Source organism: Ambystoma mexicanum, chromosome 2p, assembly GCF_040938575.1.
Source record: "Ambystoma mexicanum isolate Mex_15411 chromosome 2p, UKY_AmexF1_1, whole genome shotgun sequence".
Taxonomy (NCBI): Eukaryota; Metazoa; Chordata; class Amphibia; order Caudata; family Ambystomatidae; genus Ambystoma; species Ambystoma mexicanum.
This window is the reverse complement of record NC_090923.1, coordinates 1305774402-1305795202: the sequence shown is the minus strand read 5'-3', so window position 1 is coordinate 1305795202 and position 20801 is coordinate 1305774402. Positions and strand designations below refer to the sequence as shown.

Sequence of the window (20801 nt, the reverse complement as noted above, 5' to 3'; positions counted from 1 at the left end):
ACAACTCGTATCACACCCCCTTTTCAAATACCCCGGGTCACAATGGACCATGAACCAGGCTGGTTGGTGAAAATGCAATATTTATTTTTAAAAGCAAATGAAATCAGACAATTTTAATATGGGGCAGCAATCACCAATGGGGTGATAATTATAATAGAAATGTAAGCAATGTACTTGGTTTAACCTTCTAGTGGAACATATACAAAACACTAGGGACCAGGAGCACTTTTTGATTTAGGAACGATGGCACCCAAGTTAGGATTTCCCCCTGCAATGTTCCCTCAACCCACAAATAATTTAATTCTGAATGGATAGAAAGACACGGCAGGTAATCTGGAACAAGAGGCAGAACACGGAATCCAAATCCTTCCCTCACCAAATAAGAATGGAAAACAGATTTTAAACCCCTTGCAATGTTCTGAAATGACACTCGGAAATGGACAAATAAATAATGAATATGTGTTTAACACTTTAAGGTTAATACAATTTCTCACTAAAGCAACAATGCAGATACAATCACAAGCAATGGCTTACCAAGAGCATATCATTAGAAAATGAATGGAAAATGTATAACATGTTTCAGCCAAATGACAAGTTGCATTTTTTTAATTGCCGTTTTAAATTACCCGAACGGTTTTTAATGAAAACAGGTGAAATACTTCGATTTGGGCGGTTTTTGGGCTGGGGAAATAGAGGATTATCACAGGGATACTCTGGAAGTGAAAGTAAGTCTCTAGCTGGTAAATTGGAGGAGTTATACAAGATATAAAAGGTGTGCTCTGAGTAAAATGAAGCCGTGAAATAGGAAAGGAAATCAGTTGTGACAAGAACAGTTTTCCTTTACACTAGAGTATTCAGGCTAGGCCACCAAAGATGGACACAGTAAGCTCAAAGGTTGATTCGCAACTTCAACCCCGTCACCCCAGCCCCCAACCTTGGCGGAAACCAGTCCGATCACTTGAAATATGACTAATGGCATAGGATTACACAAGACAAAATTGCTAAAGAGATGGCGCTAGCACTAGAAATCAAGGTCAGGGTTGTACGGATAATTCTGACAGTTTTACAAGTTATAAGGATAAGATGGGTCTTAGAGAGTGGGATAAGGACAAAGGCAAGACAAGATATACTATGGGTTTCTATGGGATGGTCATTTATACAAACAGTCCACTTTTAGTTTTGGGATTTTTGGACCATCAATAGGATCTGGTCACTACACAGCGGCGCACCTGGCAAACCGCTGGGCAGTTCTGGTCACTGGATGGCACTTCTGGACTGGCAATTCTGGTCACTGGATACTAAAGGTCAGCTGGATGGCAGCGGGCATGCAGTTAGTGGGCAGCAAGCCAGGCTGGTTCAGGATACAATGGGTACCACAGCTCTCCCCTTTTTCATGGGAGATTAGTGGGTTTTCAGAATTGAGGCCTTGCTGGGAATGGGATCAGCAATGCTTGGGTTTTGCAGTGCGCCCTGGAGTAGGGTCAGCAATGCTTTGGCCTTGTAGTTGGGGTCTGGAATCTGGATGATATGGAACAGGAACACAGCTCAGGAACTTCAGAAAGAGTATTTCTAGAGTCCTCTCAGGGACTCTTATTTATAATGCCTAGCGACATCACCAAAGTATATGGCTGGGCAGAGTCTGCTAAACATGCCTCTACCAACGGGATTGGGCAATCAATGTTGGCTGCCTCCCCTAGGATGTGACTCAGTTTTGGGGTTGTACTTTTATGAGGTGAAAGACTTCCCACAGACCTTTTTGCCAAAATCAATCATAACAGAATTTACACATTTGTACAGTTGTGGCATATTACCCAATGACATGAGCAGGTTACATATTTTATGCAGACCATTCCACTCCAACTCTGAACTCTGAGACATTGTTTCACCCCTCTGATACATTTTGGTAATTTTGAGTATGAAAGATTCGGCCTAAAATTTCATAACTTTATACACGTGTGGTTTATCATAAGGGATGCAAGCATAAAAATGTGCATTGCCATCATTGATACTTTTCTTATAATGCCCGATACTTTGCCATTTCTATTCCAAAAGGTGTCTGACTTCTACAATGTCTCAAATTATAAAACACAAAATCACTTTTAAACTGCAAGATTTTTACATTTTTACAGTCTTGCTGCAGAAATAAAAGTCTATAATGTTTATTTATAAAATAGTCTTTGGAAGCAAATGGCAGTCCTTTGTCCTGCACTGGACCATTTTTCTTCTTTTTCTTCTACCACCAACTGTCACTTCCCCCCAAAGGGAGGAGATGGGTTTTTCCAGCTTGACTGAAGGTTTATTGCCCCTTATCCACTTCGCATTTTGATGTCCCAGACGTTCTATTGAAAGAGGCCCCTGCCCAGACTGAAGTCTGATTAGTATGCAATGTTTTTGTCCTGGTTAGTCACAGTTTTCCAACCTAGCAATGATCACTTTCGTGTCCTGGAAGTTTATGGTGGCTCCCTTCGTTGGGGGAAGCCTTACCTCTGCCAACTATAATAACTTGTTTTTGGAAGCTTGCAAAATCTAGCCAAGTCAGTTTAAAACCATTTGGTCCTGAATTAAAAAAAAACAAAAAAAAAACATGTGGAAGAAAAATAGGCCATATATGTGTTTCCGAGCAGCCAGCCCCTTCTCGTTGCTAGGCACATTTTTTTCTTTGATTTGCAAAGCCCATTTTACACATTTGGTGAAACTGCTAACATTTCCTTTCAAATTCGATCTTGCCATCTGACTTCCCAATATTGTCTTGCAACCATAGTTCGTTTTTTGTACACCACAGTCTGTACAAGGCAAATGTCTCCTGGAATTTGACATGTGCACAGAGCTACGATTTCTTTTGCAGGGTTCATTCATTTGACACTTTGAAGCGCAAAATAAAGTGTTTTCCGTGCACGGCAGAAAGTGAAGTTTCTTGGGCCTTTTTTTCTCCAAATTTGGCTTAACAGGGCCTGTCATTCAGAATTCATGCCTAGTTTTTCTGAGGCACAATGAGCTATACTGGACATGGCAGGGCCTTATTGATCACAGTGGTTTAAAAAAAAGAACAGAGAAATAGCGTCAAAGCAGCATTCTTTAAAGGTGTAAACGTTTTTTTCAATGGGTATTTTAGGGTTTCAGCAAAGCAGTGGTGCCTTTTCACTTTATTCCATTTGTATGTGTCAGAACACACGGGCACGCTCCGTTTTCCCTGGTTCTATCCTGCCTGATGTGTGCTTGGCAGGACGGTGCAGCTATCTTTTGTTGCTGCAAAACGCAATTTTGAGGCCAAGGCGCTCACAAAAGCCAGCACAGCCATTTTGATGCATCTACGCAAATGCAGCTTGGTGATGTGGAGAGTACTGTTGAATCGGTCAATATATCCCACTATAGTGCAATTTACAGTATAGGTAGGTTCTCTGGTACCAACTTATTGATACTAAAAGCACTGTACCTATGCTATGAATCAAGGCAGAGGTACAAAGCAGGGTAAAGAACATTGCTCCTCAACACATTTGCCCATATGGTTTTTCCATATGGTTGCGCTATATGTCCAAAAGTTTACTACGTCGTCAGCTAACACCTGTACATGATGCAAAAGCTTTCTAGTGGTATGGTTTATAGTATGTCATAACTGATTGAACTAGAGTAGAAAGGAACCATTACATTGAATTGCTAGGAATGCTGCCAGAAGGGTTCTATGTGAAAAGACCTCTTAAAAAGGTCAAGAGAAAAAGACAGATTTTCTTTTGATTGGAAAACCAGCATTGTAAAGGTCTTTCTGGAGACCTTTAAAATGCGGTTTTCCTTTCTTTTTAAAAGATTCGGGAGTTTCACCCCCCTCCCCCCCAAACCCTGCATTGTCGCTCCCCACACTTAGCTGCCCGAATCCCCATCTCTCAGCTCCAGCAATCTGCTCCCTAACCCCCCACAAACCCCCCCCCCCCCCCCCCGACTCCCCAAAACCAAAAACACAGACATACACAACACACACACAAACTTACCCATTCTCCTGGTGCTGCACTTCCGGGTCCCGACCTTCCGCTGCGCGCACTCTTGTGCAGCAGGGACATGACAATTCGATTTAGAAAGACCGCTCCGTTCGTTCAAGGAGTGGTCTTTCTAAATTGAGTCTTTTAGAGAAAAGATCTTTTAAAAAAAAAGATATTTTCACTTAGGACCGCCAGAAGGCATGCACACAATGGCTCACATGGTTTTAATAAGCTACATCATCTTGCACAGGTTTTTAGACTAGATAGATTATGCACCAAGAATGGATCAGAGTCTGGATGGTATAGCTTATACTTTAGTTACTAGTCACTATGATATATTTCAGGCAGCCACAAGGCACCGTTTTTTGGTTGCCATACAACATTGGTGCGCCCACAAGGACGCATTGGACGTCATATATCAAAGTGGTCCTTTTGAAAAAAAATAGCGTGACTATTTGCAAATGGAACTGACCCTCTGCAAATTTGTTTTAGGTAAGCTCAAGTGAAAATCCCTAGATAAGAATATGCATTAGCCAGTGTAATTGGTATACAAGGCTACAATGAGCAACATCCAATTATGTTTTCGTAGGCCCACCTTTTGAAACCCTGCTTTTTAAAACAGTACCTTGTACATCCACAACCGACATGAGGTAAGATGGCACTTTTTCCATATACCCGTTTTTTTTTTTTAAATCTTTCTAGTATACATGGAGTAGATTTCTCTTCATAGTCCAAAATCATATTTCTAGAGATAAGAGAAAAAAATCCTTTTTCAAGTCTCTGCCTAATGCAGACTGCATTGGTAGAAGCACCACGTGCATATCAGAGTACTTTAGCCAAAGTGACAATAGAGGTACGCCCTCTATTTTTCAATAGAATGAGTCTTCTAGGACTACAATTTGAACAATCATGTATTAGCCTATGTGATATGTACTATAGAATCGAAGACATGATTCCACAAGTATACTCAGCCGCCAGATCAAGAGGATCCTTGTGATCGCCAACACACAGATGGTTAATTCCAGAGAATCAAGCAAGGTGACATTTATCATTTCTATATCTATTTCAATAACATGCACATGATGGATTTGAATAATTATACAGTTCCTGATACAAAACTGACGTATTTAATTGACTTGTAGATAAAATTGAAGCTTGAAGAAAGAAACCAACTTTGAATTGTACGACTTCTCACTCCTGATGAAGGGACTGTTATTCCCGGAACACTTAGAACATCAATTGATATATTTGTTTACTAAATAAATTTAAAATAAATGCATATAGTATGCAAAATGTACTGAATTATGCTGTGTGTACAACTACAGTTGAGACTTGGTTTTCTAGATGACTTTACATTTTAAGAGGAAATCTATTATTCTGCATATACTATTGACTGGCTTTGCTACCTGTGTACAAGGTGTGCAGGGGATGGGAGTATCCATCAATTAAGGACACTTTATCCTGATTATTACATTTTAGCGTTTGCGTCACAGCCGCATTTTCCCCCTGCTCCTGTTCATCCATAGGAAGACGCTCATCAACCTTCAATACTCATTGATGAATATGGTGTACGTCCCTTATATCATTTCATATAAAGAACATTGCTCCTTAACCAAAGAACACTACACAGAAAAGTACTTCAACCAACAGAGGGGAGGGAACGAGAAAAGGGGAGGGAGGAGTAGCAAATGTCTTTGTACCACTTCCGGGACGCTCTATGCTCATAAAACCTTTTCCCACGACAGCAGAGACTCTCTAGCTAATCTTCACATGAAGGTTATATTACAGTTTTCCAGACCTTTAACATTTGACTACTATGAAAGTCTGGTAAAAAACAAGAGCATCGACCCATGGTCTAGATTCAACCACAGCGGAAATATGTCCAAAATTAACAAAAGGCAGTACACAGTCATCTATAGTCTACATACACTCCAAAACACTTGACCAAAAATCTATCACTGTTTCACACGTCCAGAGCATACGCTGTCTGTGCCCATAGCTTTTTGGAAAGCCCAGTACTTTGATGTTTTCAGTTTGCATCTAAATATTCCGACAGGTCTCCAGTACAGGTTGTGGATACTTTTTTGTTGGTAATGATGGGGAGGTTCAGATCCACTTTCATATGCTTCAAATGGGCACAAACCTTTGACCAGCTTCCACAGTCTGACCAAGGAGCTCAACTTTCCAACAAGGTTAAATTCCATCCTCTAGCATTACACACATCCAAGCAGAGTTCAGCAACTTATACAGGGAGGTTGTTGACCGGTGGCCAGACAAGGAGAGGTCGGAGTGAGGCAGAATCGTCTCTAAAGTTCACTTTCAGCACATTAACCCTTCCATCAAAAAGCTTGCACTTATTTGGCCCTCTCTGTTAGAGCTTCTACTCTAATTTCAGGGAGACCAAAGAAAACAAAAGTGGCATATGTGTCACTCATTTTAGTGATGCCAGCTTTTTCAGCCAGGTCAAAACAGTTTATTTTATTGCAGATTGGAAGAACCTGGCTGCGCCATAATAAGGCCTCACGATGCAACAAGTTTTTCTCACCCATTTCCCCCCCACCGCAGTTTTAAATTCATAAAAAGACATGTGCTACATACATTAAAGGGATGGTTTTGGAAGGGCATTAATCCATTGACAAGAGAAGCAATTTGGAACTGGAACCATCCATCCCATCCAAGAAATCTGTTCCAGTGCCTGAATTCCCTTCTTAAGATATCACAGGGCTTGCAGAATCTACATGCCCACTCGCATTGATGAGCAGATTTTATGAAGGGAGAATACCATTTGTATGGTACTCGTCCTTGTTGCTGGGTGAGAGGTTTGAAACCTTTGACATTTACTGCAAACAAGCTTTGTTTACAGTAAATGGCAAATAAAATTCACTGTGCTTGACTGGCCTTTGGTTTGCAAAATTGCACCGAATATGAAGTGTGTTTATGTCGACATGCTCCATTTTACAGAAAGCACTGGTCAATATTTTGTCACCCATCACCATGGGGCAAGTGCATTTCACTTAAATCGGGCATGTTAACCAAGGAATTGCTGTGCAGGTTTTATCCTATCTAGTGATTCACAGTAACAATATCTTTAATTCCTAGTGATTCACTAGAAATTATTTAAGAGCAGAAGGTGGGCAAGCATATGGAGGAAAGTGGAGTCTGGACTAAGAGTACATTAGTCACTAAGGTGACTTTCTTACTCCCATGTCTTTCCCATGTCTTTCCCCTGTCCACCATACTGTTGGAAGATTCCAAAGCACAGGAAAATATTTTTTGGGTGGATGCTCCCAATTCCAAATTATTTAAAAAGGGATTTCTGAAAACCACCTGCCCAAACAGAGCAGAAGCTCTAGAACTCAAGTCAAGGCAGTAGTGTTTACAGAAGGCAGACATGTAGCTAATTTCGCAGGGGAAGTCGATATAGCTTACTTCGCAAGGGAATCCATTCCACATACTAATGAAAAGCAACCGAGGCAGCTTGGTCCTTACTAAGTGTGCAGGAATCCATTTGAGTGGTGAAAGGTCCAAGAAGGAAGTAGGCTTCCATGACGCAAGAAACTATTCAGAAATGGTGGCTGTAGAAGCCTGTGCTTTTATTTGATGCGCCAAAGATAACGAAAAGGCTTAAAGCCGACCTCAAGTCCTTCGTTTGGTCAACGTAGAATTTAAGAACACTCCTAACAACCAAGTTATGCAACACACTTTCAGCGTCGGAAAAAAGTTCAGTAAACTAATTACATTAAGGAAACCTCCTGGTTGATGTGGATTTCCATAACCACCTTTGGTATTAAGGATTGGCGAGTTTAAAAGGACCGCTTTATCTTGAAATGTTGTAAAGGTATCCTCAGCACAAAGAGCCTGCAGCTCGCTAACTCTTCTTGCCGACGTGATGGCTACCTGGAAAGCAACCTTACAAAAGACCATTTTAAAGTGAACTGCAGCTTTAACTGGAAGGGGTTGGGACAAATGTTGTTCAGAATGATGTTAAGATCCAATTTCACGTGAGGAGATTTAACCAGAGGGTAATGATGACAAAGGCCATCCAAGTGATATTTTATTACTTTTTTTAGAAAATATCTTTTTATTGAGTTTAACAAAGCAAAAACAGTTTACATGACCTGTTGGCTAGAAAGGGGACCGGCACGACAGACACAGCAAGCCCCCCCCCCCCCACCTTCATCACCTTCTATACCCACCCCGCACTCCCCCCAACCCTGATGCACGTAAACTACCCTCTTCCACAGAATACACCGATAGCCCAAAATAATCCTCACAAAGCTCGCACACATACAGAACAATTATCAGATTTGTCTAAGTATATCCAAAGCCCGTATTTGATGTATGCATCAACAAGTTCCCCCATCTGCTCGAGTAGGTCTACCTCGCCTCATTACCGCGCATTCTAGTAACACATCTTAAAGATCAATCCCAGGCAAGCTTGTTTCGTAGGAGTATGAGCCGCCTTCCAATGCATGATTAATAGTTTGCGTGCCGAAAAGTAAGTAAGCGTGCGTGCGCCAAGCGTCTCACACTGGAGTCCGTATGGCAGTCTGTCATTTGTACCAAAGAGCATGGGCCCAAGGGCAAAGGAAGTATTGGGGACACGAGAGACCAATTTGTGTATTCTCTTCCAATAACTTAGTATAGCCGGGCACGGCCACATGATATGGCCCAACGGGCCCAGCACCTGCACTGGCACCAACATGCAGGGGAGCGTACCAGGCCCATGCAGTATAATTTGCAGGGAGTGTAGTACAGTCGCTGGATTAACTTACATTGGATTTCCGTGTTGCGAATATTGTAGTTGAGGGAGGAGGCGTTCTCGAAACAGTCATAGATGTCGCCCACGTCCACTGGGAGTTTAAGTCGCTAGACCATTGTGTTGGTGCAAACAAAAGCACAGTAAACCCTATGGTTCCCTCCAGTGGGGCGAATTAATATACATGTGTAGCTGAGGAATCCTCAGCTACGGGCTAAAATGAAGGATTGCAAAGGCTATTTCATGCCGCCGACTTTCTCTAAACGCCCAAAAGGCCTCATTGAGAGGTTCGGGGTGGGATGGCAAAAAACTACCTAGGAAGCTAAACTGAGTGACAGTCTACATTTCAGCCCATCATGTATCAAGTTGATTGAGTGCTGAACTTTGAGCGGATAAGGCAAGCAAAGGCTGAAGCAAAAAATAGTCCATGTGGTTTCTTTGCCAGTATTTCGCGGGCCTTCAGGAACCAGTCGGGATTTAGCAAAGTATCTGGTGTAGCACTTGGGAGAGTAGCGTGTGTTACGAAGTGCAGCAATGGGTTGACAGAAATTGTGATGTGGCTGAACCTCGGCATACATTAAGCAGTCAGGAGCGAAAGCCCCCCTATCATGCAAATTGCATAGACGCGGTGGTAAGAGCGGGTATGATATTCCCAAGAAGTATTGCTAAATGAAGATAATTTGTTTCCCCTTATCAAACAACAAGATTGAGCTCCGATTATATTCAGAAAAGACCAGGAGAGGAATTAGGGCCTTCCAAGTTCAGAACAATATTTTCCAAGAACTATCAGAAGAAAAATAAAAACAACACATTGTACTTCACCTAAACAACCAGAAGAAACAACTTCTACAATATGAACCTGTGGTGAAAGCAATACCTTACCAAGCTTCTTTCAATGCTCCAAAGTCTCAGAATCAATCAAGGCAGATTGTGAATTATATATCTACAGGCATGAAATAATTGGAACAGATGCAACTTTAGCATTTATACATAAGGTACCCATGTAGGATTCCTACCAATTAGTGCTACCAAGTAGCGTCCTCAAATTAACCTGAAAAACACTTTCTTCCCCCTCATTTTAATAGCCCGGAAAAAATGCATGCACTCGTTTTCAGTACTGTATTTTTCATATTTCTCAAAAAATTGGGACACCAAGTTTCCACATTCCTGGTTTGTCATTTACTAAAAAGAACGTTAACTTGAGTAATGCTACAAGTTTCCTTTGATTTACTAATCCCTAAAGCTACTAATTACTGGGCACAACGTGTCCTAGATACTTTATAGCTATGCAGCAATAGCTCTTCAAAAGGAGCACTCGCTCGCCTTGGAGTGCTTCTGAATAATAGTTTCTGATGCAGCCCATCTGCTCTGAAAATGTACTGATAACAGTTTTAAGATGTTTTGCATGGCTGTGCTTGAACTGTTTTTAAAAGTGTACTTTTATTTCCATCTCATTTATGTTAAAGTCAGTGTGCTCTTTTTGTATGGTTTCATCTGTACATCACCATTCTGGGATATGTGCGTTCCTAAAGATTTTAAACCCAAATTAGTAATAGTGCAGAAACCAAAGTTTCTTAACCTTTGCTCTCTAAACAGACTTTCATGTTCTATGTCCAATACAATCACCTAGAAAGTTTTTTTTTTTTTAATAAAGAGCATTGTGATGACATCAGGGATGCAGTTTGAGTTGCGCATCGCACCTCCCCCTCACTGTGCCAAAGTACCGATGGTCTGTTGGTCAGTGATTACGCGATATATCCCATTTTGATCTAAGTAAGTAATATTGCTGAAATGCTGATGAGCAGTCCATCCTGGTTGTGGCCAGTCTGCATATAACGACAGTTTCTGTGGCAAACTAGGATGTTTTATTCTAAAAAGATATTGGAGCACTGGCGCAGAATACTCGCCTAATCTTTCAGATACATTGTTACTTTAGTGAATATCGATCTTGGGTGTCTGCAGCCAGGCATCACTTGTTATATACTAGAAGGAACAAGTTACTTACCTGTAACTCTTGTTCTCCAGCATGGGTCTGGCATGGATTCACATGCTCATGAATATTCCCCGTCGTCAGGCCGGGAATCCTCGGTATAGAATAAAATCAGTATCAGTTTAGTTTCTGATCTGTCTTTCTTAGTAGTAACCAATCACTGGTCTCTGGGTCATACTGCCCCCAGCCAATGACTGCCCTCTCCCTAAGCCCTGCCTCTGGCAGCCATCCTCAGATTTGGTAGCACGTAAAGTGGCAGTATGACCAAGTGAAGAGCCGCAGAGGGGTAGGCGGGAGGGTTTGCATGTGAATCCATGCCAGACCCATGCCGGAGAACAACAGTTACAGGTAAGTAACTTGTTCCTTCTCCAGCATGGGGTCTGGCATGGATTCACATGCTCATGAATACAGAATACATAGCAGTACACATGCACAACCACGGGAGGTGGCAAAGGCTCAACATTAAGCATTACATCCAAAACTCAACATTAAGCAATTCTTACCTCCGCACCAGGCTCACCTTAGGCGAACAGGTTGCGCAGCACTGCTTGGCTGACCCTGGACCCCTCCCTGGAGTCCCGATCGACGCAGTAGAATCTTGTGAAGGTGTGCGTCGACCTCCACGTCGCAGCCCCGCAGATGTACCAGACAGGAACGCCGTGGTAGCAGCGATCGCTCTGGTCGAATGGGCTCTGACGGCCGGGCATCAGTGCATGATGCAGCCAGAGAGCGATCTGGAAATGGAAGTCTTCGAGAGAGCCTTCCCTTGATTCACAGTTCCAAAGTTCACAAACAGCTGTGACGTCTTCCGAAAACTTTGTGCGGTCCACGTAGAACTTCAGCGCTCTAGCTACATCCAGCGAGTGCAAAGTCCTCTCGGCCGGCGACGAAAAGAAAACTGGCAACACCAAGGGCTCGTTGAGGTGGAAGTCTGACGGCACCTTGGGCATAAAGGAGGGGTGTGTCCTCAGCACCACCCTCGTGTCATGAAAAGTATGGAGGCTTGCAAGATAGGGCCTGGATCTCTCCCACTCGTCGTGCGGAGGTGATGTCCACGAGGAAAGCTGTCTTCCATGACAGGAACTTCAAAGGCGCCGAATGCATAGGCTCGAATGGGGCCCCCATGAGCCTGGTCAGCACCACATTAAGCTCCCACGCCGGGGCAGGAGCCTTCACTGGCGGGAATGATCGGAATAGTCCCTTCATGAATTCTTTCACCAGGCGATGAGACCACAAGGACACCCGTCCCGTAGTCCTGGTATATCGGGAGATTTCAGCCAGATGTATTTTGATGGAGGCGTGAACCAGTCCAGCTTTGGCCAGCGACAGTAGGTACGGCAGTACTTGAGGGGCCGTAATCCGCAGAGGGTTAATCTTCTGTGCACGGCACCAGACAGAGAACCTCTTCCATTTATGTCCGTAGCACTTGAGAGTTGAGGACGCCCTGGCCTTTGCAAGAACCTCTCTGCAGTCGGCCGGGATGTCGTACCCTCCAAACTCTAGTGCTGCAGGAGCCAGGCCTGCAAGTTCAGCGACTTCGGGTTGTGGTGAAGAATGGCACCTCCTTCTCTGGAGAGAAGGTCTGCGTCCGTCAGCAGCTTGACTGGTGTGGACGTTGACAAGTCCAGAAGGTCCGGGAACCAGATCTGTCTCGGCCACGCCGGTGCGACGAGGATCATCCTGCACCGGGACCTCTTGAGCTGGTTGATGAGCCGGAGCAGCAACGGCAGCGGAGGGAACGCATAGAGAAATAGGCCGTCCCAGGGGGAACAAGAAAGCATCGCCCATGCTCCTCGGCTGGTGGAACCTGCTGGCGAACCTCCGGCACTTGGAATTCATCGCCGTCGCGAAGAGATCGATTTGGGGTTCGCCCCATCGTCGGAAGAGTCGATCCACTTGATCATGGCATAGTTCCCACTCGTGACACGAGCGCAGCTCCCTGCTGAGTGAGTCGGCGATCGTGTGCTTTATTCCTGCCAGATGAAGAGGCACCAGAAACATCCCTTGGGCGACGGCCCAATGCCACAGATCCTGGGCTTCCTTGGATAGGGCCGGGGACCTGGTTCCGCCCTGCTTCCGGATGTAGAACATCGTGGTGGTGTTGTCGGTGAAGATCCTCACCACCTTGCCCTTGAGGGACGGAAGAAAGGACCTGAGGGCCCAGAACACTGCGCGGAGCTCCAAGATGTTGATATGGAGTGACTTCTCCTCCGGGAGCCAAAGGCCTCTCGCGTGAAGATCTCCGGAGTGCGCTCCCCAACCTTCCAGGGAGGCGTCCGTCGTCACAGTCACCTGGTGAGCTGGGGTCTGAAAGTCCGTGCCCGCCGACAGATGGGAGCGGGTACCCCACCACCGGATCGCCTGACGGAACGTCTCGTTGAGGGATCCTGTCCTCGAAGCTGCCCGTCGACTGGACCCAGCGGGCGTCGAGGAACTCTTGTAAGGGGCGCATCCGAAGCCTGCAAAGGCGCACCAGATAAATGCAGGATGACATCATCCCGAGGAGGGATTTGATAGATCTTACCCTGGCCATGTCCGTGGCCAGCAGACGCTGCACCTTGCCCAGAATGGTCCTGGTCCTTTCCGACGGTGAGGCCAGCCACGCCACTGTGTCGAGCTTGGCTCCCAGAAACAAGGCGACTTGCGACGGAACCAGGTGGGATTTTGGAAAGTTGATGGAGAATCCCAGGTCTGTGAGCAGCTGGACGGTCTTCTCAGTGTGCTCCACGGCGAGCTCCCTTGTCCTTGCCCGGATGAGCCAGTCGTCCAGGTAGGGGTAGACGTGGATCCCCTGTAGGCGCAGCCGCGCCACCACCGGTGGGGGGCACTTGGTGAACACCCTGGGTGCCGACTTCAATCCGAACAGGAGGGCCTTGAACTGGTAGTGCCGCCCTTGGACCACGAACCTGAGGAACTTTCGGTGTCTTTTTAGAATGGGGATGTGGAAGTACGCATCCTCCAAGTCCAACGACAACAGGAAATCGCCCTCCTCCAGCTGTCCCAGCACGTGCTGGAGGGTGACCATACGGAACTTCTGTCCCTTGATGTACTTGTTCAGTCGTCGCAGGTCCAGGATGGGGCGCCATCCTCCTGTCTTCCTTTTTACGAGGAAGTACCTTGAGTAAACTCCGGAGCCCCGAAGCCTCTTTGGGACGAGCTTGATGGCACCAGGGCAGTCTCTGCGTCTGTCTTGATGGCCTGACGGGACTCATCAACCGCCTTCCCAACAGGTTGTTCCCGTCGAAGGGCATGTCCAAAACCTTACTTTGTACATCCTGGCGGAAATCCGTGGCCTTGAGCCATCCTCGTCGTCTCAAGCAAACGTTGTTGCCCAACTGACGGAAACCGGTGTCGGCGATGTCCGTTGCCACCGTGATGGCGTGGTCCGAAGCAACCTCACCCTCCTGTAGGATTTCAAGGGCCTCAGCCCTTTTGGCGTCCGGAAGGAAGTCCAACAAAGGGGCGATTTTGAACCACAACTCCCTGTCGTAGCGGGCTACGATCGCCAGGGCGTTGGCCGCCTTGATAGTCGTCGCTGCAGATGAGATCCGTCATCCCATCGTGTCCAGCTTCCTGCCCTCGCCGTCCGGCGGGGAAGTTGATGTCGAGGCCGATGCCCCCCCAGCTTTCTTCTTTGCCACCGTCGAGACGACCGAATCCGGGGTAGGTTGCGCCCGAAGGCACAAGGGGGCAGCGTCAGGGGACCCGGTACTTCTTCTCATACCGGTCCCTCTTTGCCAGCGCTGTGGCAGGGTTCTTGAGGAGGGCGAGCCCCTCATCCCAGATGTCATCAAGAAGCGGTACGGCGAGGACAGTCTTCCTCTTAGCCTCACGCCGTTGGTAAAGGAACCCTTCCTTCTTCTCTTCTCTGCAGAGCTGGAAGAGCTCAGATGCCCTGGAAATCATGGCATTCCCTTCTGCCGGAATCTTCGAGATCGACTGGGGCCTCTCCAGAAGCTTCGCCGGGTTCTCGGACTTCCTCTTACCCGAGCCAGAGCGTTGGCTCATGGTTGATGGCGCCGGGGAGGATGCACCCTGCCTGGCAGCCAAGGAGGCCGACCGTTCGGCGCTCCGGGTGCCCGCGGACTCGCAGTGCTTAGCCTTTTGTTGGGCCCCCGTCGCCGGGGCGCCCTCACAGGATTTAGAAGACCGCTCAGACTTCTTTTTCCTCTTCTCGCCCGACGGGCTCTTCCCTTCCAGCCAGTTGGCGAGACGGAGGTGACGATCCTTCATGGTCCGCTCTGACATGTTCCCACAAACCGCACAGTCCTTCTCCGTGCGAGTCTTGTCCTCATGGAGACAGAGGCATAACGAATGCTCGTCCTCCTTGAAAACATTCTGAAGCTGGCATCCAGGGCAGGTCCTGAACAGCTTCCCGGGCGTCGAGCTTCCTTTCTCCTGGGCCATGTCCGGGGTAGGCCTCGGAACTTCTGGAATCCTCGAAAAGCGTAACTCGACGAAATCTTCACCATTGAGGGGCGTAGTAAACTCCGAAACGGATCCCCGTTGATCGGATGTAGAAACGGTGGAGCTCGAGGCTCTATTTAACCGAAAAATCAGAAAAATGTCCTGAAAAAGCGCGAAAACGCAGCAAAAGCTCGAGAGCTACAGCACGAGGACTCCCAACACTTGAACGTGCGGTAAAAATCTGAGGATGGCTGCCAGAGGCGGGGCTTAGGGAGAGGGCAGTCATTGGCTGGGGGCAGTATGACCCATAGACCAGCGATTGGTTACTACTAAGAAAGACAGATCAGAAACGAAACTGATACGGATTTTATTTCTATACCGAGGATTCCCGGCCTGACAGGGAATATTCAAGAGCATGTGAATCCATGCCAGACACCATGCTGGAGAAACATGGAATATACGAGAGAGGCGCATTGCGCAATATTCACTTACCTCACTTACACTTAAGTTTCAAGGCAATACAGTGGTGTGAGTGCAGGAGCCATGGGGCGTGGGAAAAGAGGGGGCAGGGACAGCGAGAATGTGGGGACAGGGTGGCAGGCTAAATAAAATGGTGTATTGCAGGGCGGTCTGAGGGCTAGGAACAGAACGCAGGCTTTCACTGCCATCCATACTCATGATCATGATCATAAACTCACGCGAGGCTGCACCAAGCCAGATAGATCATATCTTCTTTATTCAGTAATACCGTGCATCATCATAACAAGTAAAAATAATAACCATGCACATTGTGGTTCACCCAAAGTGTCTGGGGCATAGTAGGTAAAGTATACACATACCTACCTATACAGGCACAGAGATGTCATCTGAAACATTAAGTTTCTCCTACACTCGTAGGAGGTTGCAGTGGTTGGGGAGGTGAAAAGTAACAGAGCCGATGGTTGGGACCAAGAATTTTTTATTTCATGTGCTGTTGAAAGGCTTGGTATTCCACCACAAGGACACGTTTAGCCTGGTCAGCTTTGACAAGGACAACATTTTTGCCAATGTACTAGAATACTTCTCAGTGCCACTGTTACTAAGAGGCAGTTATATATGGGCATATTGGTGAACCATAACCTGCACATTGAACTGTTCTGCTCCTTGTGTACTGTTTTGATTGTTTCAGCCGGGTCTTGTGTTGGACGGCTTGAGTCGTGGACCGAGTGCCAAGTGCCTCTCATACTACTTGTGATGCATGTCATTGATCCTTTGTGTTCATGTAGGTTGCAATTGGTATGTGTATCGATACTGTATATCCAAGGCTACTAAAAAGGGAAAATAAGGACGTTTATCTAAAACAGTGAAGATCATGAGGCCTGCCAATAGGAAGGAAGCATATGATCATTGCGGGCCCAAATCTGCAGAATTATTTGCGATGGACTCAGAATCGTTCTCAACGCATTGGTATTAGAAGGTGCGTTTTAATTCTATTAATCTGAGAGCAGTGGTGGTGGCATGGTCTAATGTGAAACAATCGTGTCTCTTTTGTGATGCACCTAAAGAAGATCTGGACATTTTTTTTTATTGTTTTGTCCCGCTTTTTCGGCAATATGAGACTGCACACTTAAACCACTCCTGTGGGCCAGGGATTTTTTCCGTATGAACCTGCACTCTGCCATCTGTTATGGGCGCACTCAGTATGGGTGGGCTGGGATCTACCATCTTTTAAAGAATGCGCTGGCAGGAACATTTTATTGAAATCTGTATCAAAAGCTTTTTGTGATTTAAGAATGTTTTAAGGTTCTAACTAGGTTTGAATGTTCTATATGTGCCTATGTGTAATTCTGTTTATTGTTGCTGTTATTATGGGTAAATTTTGTGGTCCCAAAATAAACATTTTATAAACAAAAATTGAAGGCAAGCCTCCAACGGTTGCCTGGTCAGTTATAAAGCAAAAACATGGGCAAAGTGGATTGTAAACCCCAAACGTGCAGAAATATTGTGGACCCCCGAAAATAGTTCTAAAGGTTCGGAACACAGTGAAGGGTCACATGAACAAGCTTTCCCACAACTTCAACATATGTGAGGGTAGTGGCATTCTCATGGGGGCAACCTCAACTTGACAGACACTGAATGCCGCCTCACAAATCTAAACACGTTACAAGCTTATCCATGAATGAGCTCATGAAGGATTCAACACAAAAAGAAATGGGTTTAAGGTTAAAATGCATCCCATTTGCAGACATGTAATGTATTAAAAAGGTGGTCACTCCAGATTTCCAATTTAAGCCTAGTACATGTACACTATAAATGCTATATCACAATTCACGGGAGGTAGAGAAAAGACTAGTCTTTTGGGGAAGACAAAAAAAAGAAAAATAATAACCTTCAAAACTAGATTGCAATCGCATAGGGTTCGTGAATTGGAGCAACCTGTGCCAATAAACTTAATCCACTTCAAATCCTTGCACAGCTTCATGACCCATGGCAAAACGAGCACATTTAATGAGGACATGCCAGATAAGTGGCAGATGTCCTGAGATCCAGGCACGTTAGGACATTTACTGTGGGGTGCTTGAAGGCTACCATTTTCTTTCAAATGGTGCTTAATTACCTCTTGGACTTTCTGGGTGGGAAGCTAACATGGTGTGCGGTAGGTCAGATTCCGAAATCCATTCAGTAAGGTCATATACGGAAATGTAAACAAATTCCCCAAATTCAAGCCGAGAGTTTTTGACATGGTCTGGAATCCAAAGAATGTTCTGCAAGAAAGAAGGGGGGGGGGCAGCGAGGGGGGATGTGTGCGGGGGGCGGGAGTATGAACGTGCATTAAGAAAAGCATTTTCAACCATTACAATGAATGTACACGACATATGCCTGACCCACATCTCGAAGGAATACATCATGAAGACAACCAATGAAACATCTTCAAAATAGTCAATAGAAGAGTCTAGAACGAACAATTCGCCATTGAGTTCAGATAAAACCTATTTGCATTGACTTTTACCAAAAATCAACCACTATAACTTTACTTGCAAGACGGATGTGGATGACATTTTCCACAGGGAATGCCCATCACAGGCACCTGCTAACGGAATATTTTAGGAAACATTTAACAGTTGAAGTTATTAACAAAAATCATATGCCGTTTTCAGCGTGCTCCCATTTATTTTCCCATACGAAAAAAAAAGATGCGTCCGTGCAACACGTAGCATGAAAACCACTTTACAGATATGCATCAAATGCAACTTGGGCACAAAGATCTATAAATCCGCCTTTCGTTGGTGCAGCAGTTTTTAATTATGTACTAGCGGTGCCACCCGGCGTTGCCCGGGTATGCACGTGGGGGTATGCTATAGACTTGTGTATGTATTGTGTCATAACTTCCTATTTTGGAGAAAAAAAAAAATCAAAAAAATTGTCAATCTCCCGAAATCACATATACACGGATATCACAGGGCCGGACCAGGCTCCACCCCTGCCCTGGGCAAATGGGTGGGGTTGGTAAAATGTTACTATCCCCAGTACACCGGAGACAGGCATGCCGACCGTGGGCCAAAATGTCTGCCCACCAACTGTTATGGGGCTGGAGCCAACCCCGAACATACAAACACTTTATACACAAATTTCCTATGGTGCATTTTATCAGGGAGGCTTTTCAGATTAAATATTTGCCATTTTATTTTTCCACAATAAGAGCGATTCCCATGGTAACCCCAAGGGAAGCCAAAAAAGTAAAGTGCTCAAAATGTATCTGGAGGAGGTAAAGAGTTTTACGTAAACTTTGCCAGATGCGCTAAAAAAAAAAATTCATCACAAGAACCGGCGACTGAAAGGGGGGGGGGTTGTATCAGGAATAGGAAAACTTAGTATTAAACCATCTTTTCTTCATTAATGAGTCATTTTTATTGTAAAATTGTAGTCAGAATTCTGGTCAATTTAAGAGGGAAGAAAGGGAGGGTCAGAAAAAACTATTTTCAAAATGTATAATAAAACATGCAAGAAACAACTGAAAATAGTACAGTGCCCATGGCATGTGGGATTTGATAATTCAACAGAGGGTGCTATGGGCCTCACCCAAGGGCCTAGCCCACTGGCAGTGAACATGGAGTTTAAGCCTAATTGGTGCAATGGAGACAGTGGACATTGGTGAAAGCCATGGAAAGCGGCCAATGCGCTTTTTACCTAATTTTTGCAACGTGAACAGTAGAATCTGACAGGTTACTAGGCAGGGGAGATATAGGTCACGGCTGAAGGAAGAGGCGCCTGACTAATAGGCGGCTTTTTTTTTTTTAGGAATTGGTGCAACGTTGCCAGTTGGCTATGGATAAGATGTAGCATAAAAATACTTGCAAAACAAAAGAGGTGATGGCTGGAAGGGTGAGAATAAATCTTAACCTCTGGCATTGCTCTGGGCAACCCTCCCGCTCATCGTTCTTTGCCTGCCAAGCCATTACAAAAGGGAAAAGACCATATGCAAACCAGGCTTGGTCCCACCCCCAGGGGGGTAGTCCAGCCCGAACTGCTAGGTCACATCCCTTCTGCACGAGACCACAAGCATCCCCAGACATGTTTCAGCCTTGTTGGGCATCATCAGTGAGGAGTAGCTTGGGTTTCTAGGCCCAGCAGGCACGGGACCCACGTCTGGGCATCCCCGTCAATATAGTAAAAATACTTGAAATATAGTTAAAATAACTTAAGATAAAATAGTTAAGATGAACCAATTTATTGCAACAAACCCCAAGAAATTCGGTATGTATAAGGCGACAACGACCTCAACTACGAGTAACCCCTGTTGATCAGCCAATGAGCATATACATAAAATCACAGCAGAGAAAAATAAGGACATACAGAAATTACATCACAGGTGGCAATAGCTTTCCTGTGAAGGCATCCACACTTGGAACTCCCTGCCACACGAGCTCAGAGTAGATCAGCCGTATTTTCAATTTAGATATGATTACATCAAATTGCTCAACTACCGACCACTAATTTGGCCTGCTGCATTATATTCACCTGGCTGCCCAGCCCTTCAGTCCATTATACTGTAACATTTGCTCCTGTGTCTATTTTTCCCTCCCTAGCATTACCTGCTACAACTTGTACATTTGTATATATGTCTTTACTGTGACCCCACCTGTAATTGTATCTATCTGTCCAAATGTAACCATATTTGTAACCATGTAAACTTTGCATTTTCTTACTGCTGCGCCCGGTTACCTTTGGGTCTGGTGCGCATTAGAAATAAATAAACATCAACGGGAGTGACTCGGTTAAAATTGTTGACCCTTCCCATTGCCGCCAAATTTCATCATTTCATTTTTTGGTGTTCTGCAATGCACTACATTACAAAACTGCATTCCAATGCGCTCTAAAAAAGGAAAAGAAGATCACAAGTCTTTGAAACTAATAAAAACGTTGAATGTGTTTTCAGTTCACGATTATATGTCAGACTTGAAACTCTAGTCCATCTACTGACTTTCACTTGGTTTACTTTAAAACTAAGACGATCAGATGACACAGTGACACTTAAGAAAAGCTCAGATGGAGCTTAGGATATGTATAAACGCACCACTTCGGAGGACAGATGGCGCTGGCACCGCTATCCATCCAACACAGCTAAGACTGACAAATTTGGTCTAGCTGGTCACAACTGCTTTCCACTGAAACACTAGACTTGCCTCAACACCTC

General features: G+C 45.2%; 1 protein-coding gene across 1 annotated transcript in view; it reads right to left on the bottom strand.

The window, feature by feature from the left end:
* LMTK2 (lemur tyrosine kinase 2) overlaps window positions 1–20801 on the bottom strand; it is a 471403-nt gene that overhangs the window by 409196 nt on the left and 41406 nt on the right. The window lies entirely within an intron of this gene.